The sequence below is a fragment of the Macaca mulatta genome, chromosome 20, assembly GCF_049350105.2.
Source record: "Macaca mulatta isolate MMU2019108-1 chromosome 20, T2T-MMU8v2.0, whole genome shotgun sequence".
NCBI lineage: Eukaryota > Metazoa > Chordata > Mammalia > Primates > Cercopithecidae > Macaca > Macaca mulatta.
In genome coordinates, this window is record NC_133425.1 from 84,490,368 (window position 1) to 84,503,644 (window position 13,277).

At 56.3% G+C, this 13,277-nt stretch overlaps 1 protein-coding gene across 15 annotated transcripts in view; it reads left to right on the top strand.

Moving 5' to 3' along the window:
• The first annotated feature begins 6,305 nt into the window (after positions 1–6,305).
• Positions 6,306–13,277, top strand: part of ACSF3 (acyl-CoA synthetase family member 3) — a 75,920-nt gene continuing 68,948 nt past the window's right edge. For 7 of the 15 annotated variants that reach the window (XR_013412087.1, XR_013412088.1, XR_013412082.1 and 4 more), the window contains exon 1: positions 6,481–6,597. The gene's annotated coding sequence lies outside the window, so the exon portion shown is untranslated. Of the gene's footprint in view, positions 6,598–13,277 lie in introns of all 15 variants that reach the window. The other 8 variants (XR_013412084.1, XR_013412083.1, XR_013412085.1 and 5 more) reach the window with 2 other exon arrangements.

Below are 13,277 nucleotides of genomic sequence, written 5' to 3' on the forward strand. Positions count from 1 at the left end.
CCTCATCTGGAAATTGAAAGAGGGTGCAGCCATTGGCAAGACCACTGTGGGGGTGGGAGCTCTATAAGCTACACTCATTGTCAGGGGGCCTCTATAAGCTACACCCAGCAAACTCCATTGTCGGGGGGCCTCCATAAACTGCCCCCGGCAAACTCCAGGGCTCGCCTCAGGTCGGATCGAGCCCCCTCTGGGCCTTCACTGAAATCTCCAGCATTTTCAGAGATCCCAGGAGCCCTGGATGAAAAGAAGACTGGCACGCTTGGTAGGAAGGACCCTCCCCTGATTCTGGAACAGAAAAGGCACAACCCCTCCTGAAGGCTGGCACCTGCCTCTGGGGCTCTTCTGGCTACCCCGCAGCAGGGTGAGCCCAGAAGGTGAGCCTTCAGCAGGGTGAGCTCAGAAGGTGAGCGCTGAGGCCAAGGTTGTCAGGAAGGGAGGGGCAACTTGGTCAACACTGCCAGGAAGCTCCAACGGCATCTCCAAGGGCATGAAGGTCTGAAAAACAAACAGGAAAATGCAGACATCCCTGCTTAGCCAGGGTTTCCTTTTCTCTTTCTTTTTTTTTTTTTTTTTTGAGATGGAGTCTTGCTCTGTTGCCCAGGTTGGAGTGTAATGGTGCAGTCTCGGCCTCCTGGGTTCAAGTCATTCTCCTGCCTCAGCCTCCCGAGCAGCTGGGATCACAGGCGTACACCACCATGCCCAGCTAATTTTTTTTTTACTTTTAGTAGAGATGGCATTTCTCCACGTTGGCCAGGCTGGTTTTGAACTCCTGACCTCAGGTGATCCACCTGTCTTGGCCTCCCACAGTGCTGGGATGATAGGCGTGAGCCACTGTGCCCGGCCCAGGGTTTCCCTTTTCCTGCAGTTTCAGTTATCCATGGTCAACAGAGCTCCAAAATTATTAAATGGAAAATTCTAAAACTAAACAATTCGTAAGTTTTAAATTGTACACGGCTTGACGAACTCTGACGCCCCCGCCCTGTCCACCGGGGACGGGATCCTCCGTTTGTCCAGTAGATTCACACAGTGGACGCTCTGCACCCGTGAGTCCCCCAGGAGCTGCCTCTGCTGTCAGATCAAAAACACATAGGACCTGTGGGGTTTAGGCATCCCCAGGGGTCTGGGAACGTGACCCCCTTGTATAAGAGATGGCTGTGTGGTTTTTCTCCTCCCTAGTGTCATTTTTATGTTATTTTTATGTTATGTTTATTTTTTATGTTATTTTGTGTTATTTTATTTATTTATTTATTTTTTTTGAGACAGAGTCTCGCTCTGTCGCCCAGGCTGGAGTGCAGTGGCCGGATCTCAGCTCACTGCAAGCTCCGCCTCCTGGGTTTAGCCATTCTCCTGCCTCAGCCTCCCGAGTAGCTGGGACTACAGGCGCCCGCCACTTCGCCCGGCTAGTTTTTTGTATTTTTTAGTAGAGACGGGGTTTCACCGTGTTAGCCAGGATGGTCTCGATCTCCTGACCTCGTGATTCACCCGTCTCGGCCTCCCAAAGTGCTGGGATTACAGGCTTGAGCCACCGCGCCCGGCCTATTTTGTGTTATTTTTAAAAAGCCACCTGGTTTTATTTCCAGGGCTTCACGTCACTCCACCAAATGGATTCTGTCCCCCTCAGTGGCTCAGTCCTGTCGTCTGGGCTCCCAGCCCCGGGAACCTAGGACCTGTGGAAACCCAGCCTCCCCTGGGGGTGGCTCCTCCTGGACCTGTGGCCGGGGCACCCCGAGAATGTTCTGTGGTGAGATGGTTTCAAGGCCTGCCCGCTTGTGGGCCCACCCCACCCCCCATTTTCACCCTGTTTTCATCTTCATCCTCACCACCTTGCTCCCCCAAAACCCTAAATCTGTCCCATCCGGGCCCTGGACTCTGGCTCCTAAAATGCCACCACTGCAGCCAGATAGGCTAGGTGCTCCCCGGCGCCCCTCCTCCACCCTTCCACGGAGCCCGGCAATGCCCGCGTGGGAGATTCAGGCAATGACTGTGCGGGAGATCTGTGCCAGCTACAGGACGTCTGGGAGGTGGTGCAAAAACCCAACAGGGCCAAGCGCAGAGGGACGTGCGTGTGACTTCCTCAGGCCAGCGGGCCCGTCTGCTGGAATATAGCGCGACTTCGCAGGAACTCCATTAGCTGGGGGCGTCTGTGTTTTCTGCTGTTCAAGGCCAGGCGTTCCCTGGCTCACGTGGGGCCTCACCATGTCCCAGGGTTCTCTCCCGTGGGAGCTGTTGCAGCTCGGACACGGGCGTCCAGCCTCTGGGTTTCTCAGAATCTCTGGGTCCCTCCTGCTGGTGGCACCAGCTGGCTCACTCTCTGGGGTAAAAACAGAGGCTTGGAGACCCGCAAACTATGCGGCCAACAGGACCTCGGCCCACACACCCACAGACAACGCTGGGTCTGCCCTGATTTGGCACAAACTGTGGGGACAGGCCACTGCTCTGATGGTGCAGGTGGTGCCTCGGGCCTGGCGCTGAGTGATGAGAGGACCCTGCGGGGCTCAGGGCTGCTGGAGAAGGCAGAGGGAGGAGGGAGGCCTGAGGAGGAGGAGTGTGGCAGGAAGAGGGAGGATCTGGAAAGGTTTCCAGGCTCCAGGAAAAGCGTCCCCGCCACAGGTCCCAGAAGGCGGCAGCCAGGCCTCCCCTCGCAGCCGCTGTGCAGAGCTGGCAGCTGTGCCCACCGCTCCACATGTAGAAGCCAGACCCTGGGAGCCGGGCCTGTGCCAAGCCAGGGTCAGCTGCCGGCACACGTGTTTGGCACTTGGACAGCTTCGCCCGGTGAGGCCTGTGTGTCTCTTCCTTGTGGGGAAAGCGTGTCATGTCCAGGGCTGAGGTCACTACGTGCCCGTGCCTGGCGTTCCTTCCACCTGGGCCTGCCCCCATCGTGCCCATGTCCAACGCGTGGCCCCAGCAGTCAGCTTTGGTGACATCACCTTCTGGGAGGGAGGTCGGCCTCAGGGCCAATGGCCCAGGGCTTGTGTGTATGACTCTGGGTGTGTGTGCAATGGACTCAGCATCTAAGCTATGTTTAGGTCCTCTGGAGGCTCCTGCAAACTTTAAGGGCCTGCCCAGAACTCTTTCCAAGCCCAGGTGGGGCAAATGCTTCCAGGTCAAATGCCAAAATTCCCATCCCCGTGACATGGGCCTTAGGCAGTAAAGGAAGAAGCAGGGGTGGAAGGGAGTGCAAAGATGCACACGAACATCGTGACCTGCACAAATACACGCCATGCTCACGGACATGCACACACGTGTCAGGGAGCATGACTGGGGCAAGGCAAGCGTTCTGGGTGGTTTGGGGGCTTGACTGTTTATGTTTATCTGGGGTTTTCCATCTGTCTTCTTTACGGTGAGTATATTACTTGTAATAATTTAAAGTTTTAAAAATGCAATTGTCCAAAATGAGGACTGTGGAGGAGCAGGTGGGAGGGCAGCCTCCTGCCCATGGAGCACTGGCTGGGATCCAGCCTCCTAGGGACGAGGGAAAATGAAGCCACAAGGAACTTCTCTGGGCTTTGGGGGATCAGCAGCTGTTTTCTGGCCCCATGGGGCACAGATGTGGTCAGAGGAGCACACGGGCGAGGCACAGATGTGGTCAGAGGGGCCACATGGTGAGGTGTGGACATGGCCAGTGGATGGGGGCCTTGGCGTGAGCTCCTGGAGTTAGGGGGCTTCAGTTGGACCCCACTTACTTTCACAGCAAGCCCCTGGGCACTGGAAGGTGTGCTCCCTACCCATGACTTTGAGTGGCCCGATGTGCAGAGCCTGGTCTCCTCCAGAGGGTGCCCTCTGCCCTCCTGCCGGCCCTTCGCTATCTCTGCCACTGACCCTTCTTTTTTTTTTTTTTTTTGAGACGGAGTCTCGCTCTGTCACCCAGGCTGGAGTGCAGTGGCCGGATCTCAGCTCACTGCAAGCTCCGCCTCCCGGGTTCACGCCATTCTCCTGCCTCAGCCTCCCGAGTAGCTGGGACTACAGGCGCCTGCCACCTCACCCGGCTAAGTTTTTGTATTTTTTTTTAGTAGAGACGGGGTTTCACTGTGTCAGCCAGGATGGTCTCGATCTCCTGACCTCGTGATCCGCCCGTCTCGGCCTCCCAAAGTGCTGGGATTACAGGCTTGAGCCACTGCGCCTGGCCTTCTTTTCTTTTTTGAGATGGAGTCTTGCTCTGTCGCCCAGGCTGGAGTACAGTGGCGCTATCTCGGCTCACCACAAGCTCTGCCTCCCGGGTTCATGCCATTCTCCTGGCTCAGCCTCCCATATAGCTGGGACTACAGGCACCTGCCACCTCACCCAGCTAATTTTTGGTACTTTCAGTAGAGACGGGGTTTCACTGTGTTAGCCAGGATGGTCTCGATCTCCTGACCTCGTGATCCGCCCGTCTTGGCCTCCCAAAGTGCTGGGACTACAGGCTTGAGCCACCGTGCCTCCGGTGGAACGTTCTTTCTCAGGGTATCTCGCCCCCCGCCCCCCTTTATGTTACTGGAACGTTCTTTCTCAGGGTATCTCGACCCCCGCCCCCATTTATGTTACTGGAATGTTCTTTTTCGGGACATCTTGCCCCCCCGGTCCCCCCTTTATGTTACCGGAACGCTCTTTTTTGGGGCATCTCGCTCTGGACTCACGGGGGCTGTCGCTTCTCTTGTTTCTCTGAGGGTATTAACAGGGGGTGGTTTGGGGATCTCTTCACTCTGCACAGCCTGGCTGCCTGCAGTTGTTCTGCGGGTTTTCAGCCCCATCTCTCTGGCTAGAAGCTGTCCTCCAATGTCTGCTAATTCCTGACTGCTCCTGCTTCCCACCTGCCACTATGATGCTGACCAGAGCCGAGGCACGGCTGGGACCCCGCTCATAGGATGACTGGGCCATTTCTCGGAGACTGCACCCTCCCCCACTGCCACCCTCACAGAGCCATGGCCAAGGACCACGGGAGGTGTCACCCTGACCCAAGTCCTGTCCCCAGGTGGGCGACCCGGCCTGAGCTCTGCAACTTCCCAGGGACAGAAATTTGCGCACACACAGCCTGGGGCTGAATCCCGATGTTAGACGCCCTCCTAACTCTTCCTACTGCCCTCGTTGGAAACACCATTCAGCCTGCTGAGTCCTGGAAGCAGACAGAATTCTGACACCAGATCAAGTCCGTCCCAGTGGCAGAGGATTGGACTTGCTTTTTCTGTATGATACCTAGCAGGGTGGCAACCAGAGGCACTAGAAGTTTGGGTTTGTTCTCCCACACTCTGTATTACAAACTTCCCCCAGATCCAGCTCCTTCCTCCCAGGAAAACCACCCTCGGGCTTCTGAAATGCCCTTTCCTGAGCTTTCCAAGGACACAGCTGCTGCCCCAACAATCATCACCAGAGAGGAAGATGGACAGAGAAAATAATATACTTACAGAAAAACAGTGTGCAAGGTTCTGCAGATAATTTTTTATTTTTATTTTTATTTATTTTTTGAGACAGTCTCACTCTGTTGCCCAGGCTGGAGTGCAGTGGTGTAATCTCAGCTTACTGCAATCTCCACCTCCTCCCAGGCTCAAGAGATTCTCCTGCCTCGGCCTTCCAAGTAACTGGGATTCCAGGCGCCCATCACCAAGCCCAGCTAATTTCTGTAGTTTTAGGAGAGACAGGGTTTCACCATGTTGGTCAGGCTGGTCTTGAACTCCTGACCTCGTGATCTGCCCACCTCAGCCTCCCAAAGTGCTGGGATTACAGGCGTGAGCCACCACACCCGGACGGTTCTGCAGATAATTTGTACTACTGTTTGCCAGTACATGTCTTTGTGTTATTTGTATTTATTTTAGGGGAAAAAAAAACCCTCACATTTCAGCCAACTGGACTTTGTGTCTGGCTTTAAATGTTTCCCGCCACTGCCCTCCAACAGTCTAGCTTCATATCCGTGTCCTGATTCCCAAGTCCCTTCGAGGAGAGATTCTCAAATGCGGTCCGTTTAAAATCACCCAAGAAATACAAAAATTAGGCAGGCATGATGGCGGGCGCCTGTAGTCCCAGCGACTCGGGAGGCTGAGGCAGGAGAATCACTTGAACCTGGGAGGCGGAGGTTGCGGTGAGCCGAGATCGCACCACTGCACTCCAGCCTTGGGTGACAGAGCGAGACTCCATCTCAAAATAATAATAATAATAATAATAATAATAATAATAATAATAATAATAATAAATAAGGCAGGAGCTCGGCGCGCAGACCCCCAGCCCCAGAGCCCAGGGACCCCCTTTTGGGAGGACGGGGCGAGGCCCAGCAATCCGCGTTCGGAGCGGTCCCGCGCGGCGTTCTGATCGGGGCAGCCTGGGGCTGGCGGAGACCACGGCGCCTGCCTCGGCCACGGTTCACGAAAAGCCCGCGGCCCCGACCCGGCCACAACGGGACAGGCGGGAGAGGGGAACGCGCGCGCCCGGAACCCGCCGCCACGGGGACGCGCCGGGGGGACGCGCCTGGGCGACGGACGCGCCGCGCCGGGGACGCTGTTGGGCGCCGGAAGCGGTTCCGGCCCGACTCACGACCGGGGAGGACCCGGCCCGACTCCGGCGCGCGCGGCGGAGGACGAGGAAGAGCTGGCGCGAGGCAGATCTTGCCCCGCGACCGCGGCCGTCTTGTAGGTGCGGGCGGCGGGGCCCACGGGACCGAGGCGGGGTCGGCCGGGCGCAGAGCTCTCGGGGGCGCGGGTTCCGGCGCCCGTACCTGGGCCGCAGCTGGGCTTGAGCCGTGGCCCGTGGCGCGGCCGCTTCCCCGCGAGCCGCCTGGGGCCGGGCGTCGGCCTTCCCGGGCCGCCGAGCCTCTAGTGTCCGGTGGGGAGCGGGGCCCCCCGCGCGGGGTCGGGGGAGAGAAGCCGTGCTGACGCCGGGCCCGGTGAGACGGTCGAGCCGGCGGGGTCCGTGTGCAGCATCCTCAGAGTACCGTGTTCGGTTGTGTCTGGAATACGTTCACTTCCATTTCTCATTGGGCCTCAGAAGTCACCCTTGAAGTACTCCCCGTTTGAGTTGTTTGCTGCGTGCACCTTGCTGGGCGCGTGGGGCACAGCTTCATAGCCGGCCTGGCTCCTGAGGGCAGGTAGATCCGTGAGCAAACGATGGCGACGTGCGGCCGTGAAGTATTTGGAAGGCCCTGCAGGGGAGCCCATTCCCTGGAGAGAGGGAAGGTTTACAGGGCTGAGGCCGGTGCGGTCAGGAGTTGATGTTGCCGTCCTAAGTCTAAATTCCAGCAGGCAGGCCAGGTGCAGTGGCTTCTGGCTGCAATCCCAGCCCTCGGGGCAGCAAAGTCAGGAGGATCACTTCTGGCCGGGAGTTCAAGACCAGCCTGGGCAACATGGTGAGAGCCCTGTCTCTACAAAAAATGTAAAAATTAGCCGGGTGTGGTGGTGTACACCTGCAGTTCCAGCTACTCAGGAGGCTGAGGCAGGAGGATCACTTGAGCCCAGGAATCGGAGGCTGCAGTGACCCACGACAGTACCATTGCACTCCAGCGTGGGTGGTAGAGCAAGACACGGTCTCAATAAATAATAAAACTAAAAAAGACGAGGTGATATTTGAACTGGGCTTGGAAGAATGTTTAGGAATTTGCCAGAAAGGGAACGCGTTTAGAGATGGGAACACGAATTGTTGTTGCTTTCCCAGCCTGCGAGGACAGACATTCGTGATAGGGCCCAGGGCTGAGACCTTGTTGAGGAGGGGGTTCACATGGTGGGCCCAGGAGCACAGGTGTTCAGGTGTTACTACCGCTGGACCCTGGGAGCTTCGTGGCGTGAAGCCTGGCTCAGGCCAGTGTTCTTTCCGCAGGTGTTTGGGGACATAAGATGAGGCTTCCCTTGCTCTCACTCCTTTGGCTCTGAACCGTCCTCTCAAGGCAGACACAAATGGTGGATTAAACTGTGGGCTTGGGATTGTTGCGTCACCTTTCCAGATGGCATTTTTTAAATAATATTTTTCTTCCTAAAATCGATATGAGTTTCAAGTGTATTTTTCCCTTTTGGTTTTTTTGATTTGAATGTCCTGTTCATGAATGCAATGTGAATGTCTGCTACTTAAAAATGTAATTTTGAAAACAACCCCCCAAACCACAGGCGTGATGCTGAAATGCATCCTGCCCTGCAGGCCAAGCACAGCCCTCCCCTGCCCCACACCCTCCCCTGCCCCACACCCTCCCCTGCCCCACACCCTCCCGTGCCCCACACCCTCCCCTGCCCCACACCCTCCCCTGCCCCACACCCTCCCCTGCCCCACACCCTCCCCTGCCCCACACCGTCATCGGGGCAGCCACAGGAGGAAGTGCTGGCATCCACTTCAAACACAAGGTCTGGGGTGGGGGGCCAGGTGTGGTGGTGAACAGGTCAGGTGCCACTTTATTCATGTTGAAACCAGCCCCTTCATTTGAATGCCAGTGTCGTTCTGATCTAGTAATTTTTGTTGTGAGGCTCCATGGGGAGCACCCTGCTGAGCATGGCGCTGCCACTTGTCTTCTGCCTGGCCTGTGCCGGACCATTCGTACATTCTCACGTGGAGCCTGTGAGGCAGATCTTGTTACTGTCCCATCTTAGTGGTGGGAAGTGAAGGGCTAGGCCAGTGAGGAAATGAGGACAAAGAGAACGGCCATTCAAGTCGAAGCGTGTGGCAACTCTAAACTCTGCTGTTAACCAGCACTCTGGTGAAGACGGAAACGATGCCTCCCGCTGGCGCTGCATGTGTGTTCCCGAAAAGCCCCAGTGCCTGAGTGGTCTGATCTCAGAACCTGATGGCTAGAATACCGAGGGGGCCTGCCTCCCTCCGCGAGGGCTGGAGAGCAGCTGTGTTCAGTGGCTCAGTGGTTCCAGCACGCCTTCACCAAGGAAGCTGTCCTGGCTCATGCACCTTTCTCAGCTTCTGACTAGAGTCCTCTCCCAGCCACGTGGTGACGCCGCTGACCTTGGGTTATCAGGGTGCCACGTAGCAGGGGTGTGAAGCTGGCTGATGAGGGTGGAGACCCCTGGCTGAGCTCCCTTCGTTTGGTGGGCAGTGTCCCTCCAACACTTCGGTCCTGGTGGTGATGGGGAGCCCCACGGTAGAAGGGGTCCCGGTGGTTGAAAGGTGGGGTTCTCTCTGAGGGAGCTGCGGTGCCTCTGGACCGGGAGGTGTGCAGGAACACCGCTCATGGCCATCTGCCCTGAGTAGACTCTGTCTGCTTGTTCAAGGCAGGACTCTGATCCGATGACTGAGGATTTGACCTCTGTGCTGAAAAGAATTGATGATTGAGTGCTTGTTGGTGTCAAGCCTGAGGGACTTAAATGCTGGTTTGATGGGGCTGGTTCCGTTTTCCACATGCTTGGTGGGAGAAGAAATCAGCACCTCGTTAGAGGGGACTTTGTCAGTATTTCTCAAAATTAAAGATGACCCAGCAATGTCACTTCCTGGCATCTGTGCCCTAGACACCCCGAGTGAACGCGGCCGTAGGTGCCAGGACTCTCCCCTTCCCCCGGCAGACGCTGGCTGGGCCGGGCCCTTCTCAGCCTCCGTAGGAAGCTTCCCCACCAGGCCCTCCTCTGTCCCTCCTGCCCGTGGCCTCTCCTCATAGCACATGGGCTCTGTGGGAGCTGGGACCATCTCACATGGGGCCAGTCACCTCTGTCACCTCCCAGGGGTTGGTGGCAGGAGTGCCCAGCCACAGGCAGGGCTCTGGATTCCGCCCAGGAGAACAGCAGTTTCTTCTCAGCCAGCACTTTGAGTTTGCCCAGCCCAGCTGTGCACATCTGCATCGCCAGCTCTGCTGACCTCTGGGTTTTGTGGGGAATCCACTCTGACTCTTGCATGGCTTCACGCTGCAGGGTGACCCAGGAATTTGTAAAAATGCCAAAGTGGGGGCTGTGCTCTGGTGGTGTGTGCTCAGCATGTGGTTAGCGTGCTCTGGTGGTGTGTGCTGTGTGTGCCCAGCGTGTGGTTAGCGTGCTCTGGTGGTGTGTGCGGTGTGTGCCCAGCGTGTGGTTAGCGTGCTCTGGTGGTGTGTGCTGTGTGTGCCCAGCGTGTGGTTAGCGTGCTCTGGTGGTGTGTGCTGTGTGTGCCCAGCGTGTGGTTAGCGTGCTCTGGTGGTGTGTGCTGTGTGTGCCCAGCGTGTGGTTAGCGTGCTCTGGTGGTGTGTGCTGTGTGTGCCCAGCGTGTGGTTAGCGTGCTCTGGTGGTGTGTGCTGTGTGTGCCCAGCGTGTGGTTAGCGTGCTCTGGTGGTGTGTGCTGTGTGTGCCCAGCGTGTGGTTAGCGTGCTCTGGTGGTGTGTGCTGTGTGTGCCCAGCGTGTGGTTAGCGTGCTCTGGTGGTGTGTGCTGTGTGTGCTCAGCGTGTGGTTAGCGTGCTCTGGTGGTGTGTGCTGTGTGTGCTCAGCGTGTGGTTAGCGTGTGCACAGCACAAGCATGAACTCGCTTTGTCGGAACTCGGTTCTTTGTGGTCTGCAGAAACCTTTTCTGAGCAGCAGCTTTAGTTAGAGGAAAGCTGTCATCCCCCTTTCACGTGCTTCTGTCATATTGAGAAACAGCTACAGACAATGGCAGGCACCTTCTATATCCACTCGTGAGTATCGCCGGCCGCCCTAGTGCTCCACTCCTTGGCACCCCAGAAAGCACCGTCCCCTGCACCACGCACCCCAGACACTCCCTGTGGCTCTCGGCAGCGGAATTCTGGCCTCGGGGCTGTGACCCAGAACACCCAGTGCCTGGTTGGTTTTCTGTGTGTGGATTCTCCTTGTTTCCGTGCCCTCACACCTGTAAAGCAGTGCAGGATTGGTTGGAAGTGAGGAAGGAAGCATGGTGAGGCCGCCCTGGTTTGCTGCTTTCTGAAGCTGGCACAGCCCACGTGCTGATCTTGTGTCTTGTGTCTGGTCAAGCCCAGTTGTTTCCTTGACATTCTCTGGGTTTCTCTATGGTAGCAGAGTGCGGGTGTGTGGGCGGACCAGCCATGGCCCTGCCTCTGAACAGATGTGGAGGGCAGAACATGGGTGCCTCACGTCAGGAGATGATGTGGCCTACAGGGCTGACCGTTTGGTAGAATTCAGAGAAGACTCACACAGGACGTCCAGGCAGCCCAAGGAGCCGTGCTGCCCTGCATGGCTCGTTTTCCTCTGGCCTGGGCCAGAGGCAGGAGATCCCTCTGCTGGCTGGGACAGGGGCTTCATTAAGAGCCCCAGGCTAGCAGAGGAGGCAGACACCCAAATCAAACAAGCAGAAACCAAGGGCAGTAGTTGAGGGTCTCAAGCACAAAACATACTTTGGTTCTGACAGTTTTCACTGTCATGAGATTTGTTTTGTTAGGTGACGATGAAGTGTTGTATACGGTTTCAGACTAAGAGCAGAGAATAAAACTGTTTAGTACAAACCGCAGGCAGTGACACGGTAGCTTTCCCCTCGCTAGTTAACGAAAGAGCTGTGCTGGAGAGAGCGAGCCTGCGGAACGTGGGCGCAGATCCCGCAGAGGGGACGTGGTGTGCGGGAGGAGACGCGACAGGGTCGTGGGGTCACTGCTGCCCCTTGGTTTTATTTTATAATGTTGTCTTTAGCTTGGAAATGAACATGCTTCCCTTCCCCCATTGAGTGTTGAGTGTTGTGCCTGTGAGAAGCGTTAGACACACAGCCTGGGTCCTCAGCACAGATGCCCGTTGGCAGGTGTCCTCGCCGGCCTTCCGGGTTACAGCGCCAGTCCTGGTGCCCGCCCCAGGAGGATGAGCATGGGCAGGCCTTCGCCTTGTCGTGCCCCTCCACCTGCTGAAGCAGCTGTGCCCGCTGCTCTTGTGAACTGCGAGCTTTCCCTTACCTCTGTCTGGCTCGGGAGCTGGGTGACTTTGAACTTGGCCTCCTTTGCTTTTCTGTGTGTGAACAAGTGGTTGCCTTGTTTGTTTACTGAACAGAGTGTGGTTGAGGCAAAATGCTGAGATGAAACCTAATCTAATATGTGTGTGTTAGATGGTAGCATCGTTGTCAAAATAATACTCATTCAGAGTCCCTGAGAACCATATGGACAACTTGACTACGCGTGGGCCACAGGCCTGGGACGCTGTCAGAGGCCCATGAGTGCCCAGTGGGTGCTTCCCCCAGGAAGGGAGGCAGACCAGCCTATTCTTACTTCAGAGGCTGAGGTAGGGACAGCGCAGTACCTGAAGGAGCTATGAAGCTGGGGGCTTGAAACCAGAGTGAGTGACTGTTGTTCACCCCAGCAGGCCGCATCAGCGCAGGGAAGGAAACATAGTCAGTTCTGCTGGTCATAAAGAGTCTGAGAAAGCAGATTGTCCCGTGCCCTCGTGAGTTGAGCAAAGCTTCGATTATAAAAGGCCAGGGATGCAGGAGCCTTGTGGAAAGTGCCACCCCTTCTCCTCGCTCTGGAATGCGGGGGCTCTGCCCTGGCCTGTGTCCGCGACCTGGGGCGGTGTCCCGTGGGCAGTGTCCTCTGGCTGCACAATGCATGTTGCAGAGTTGGACCAGCCCTCACGCGTCAGGAGCGTTGTGCCCTGGCTTGTTCTCGGTCTCCTTTCTCTGAATGAAGAATTCCAGCGGACAGCGGGCCCGCACAGCTCCTCCCAGTGAGCCCTTGCTTCCTGCTGATTTATTAGTCATTTAGTAAAGTTTTTTGGGGGAAAGGGGAGAATTATAGTTCAACCTAAAACACATTCTCTAGCCCTGTGAATTGCCTGGTTTAAAGCTTGGCTTGGCTGGGCGCAGTGGCTGTAATTTCAACACTTTGGGAGGCCGAGGTGAGTGGATCACCGGAGGTTGGGAGTTGGAGACCAGTCTGGTCAACACGGTGAACCCCTCATTTCTACTAACAATACAAAAATTAACCAGGCATGGTGGCACGCACCTATAATCCCAGCTATTCAGGAGGCTGAGGCAGGAGAATCACTTGAACCCAGGAGACAGAGGTTGCAGTGAGCCCAGATCATGCCATTGCACTCCAGCCTGGGTGACAGACCAAGACTGCATCATAGATAGATAGGTAGGTAGGTAGGTAGGTAGGTGAGCCCAGATCATGCCATTGCACTCCAGCCTGGGTGACAGACCAAGACTGCATCATAGATAGATAGATAGGTAAGTAGGTAGGTAGGTAGGTAGGTAGGTAGGTAGGTAGGTAGAGTGAGACTCCATCTCAGATAGATAGGAAAGAGAGAAAGAAAACATAGTGAGAGAGAGAAAGAAAAGAAAAGAAGGAAAAAAGCATGGTTTACACCTACCATAACCCCAGGACTTTGGACCAGGCTGGGCAACACAGTGAGACCTTGTCTCTACCGAAAAAAAAAAAAAAAAAGCTGGGTGTGGTATCACATGCCTGTGGGCCCAG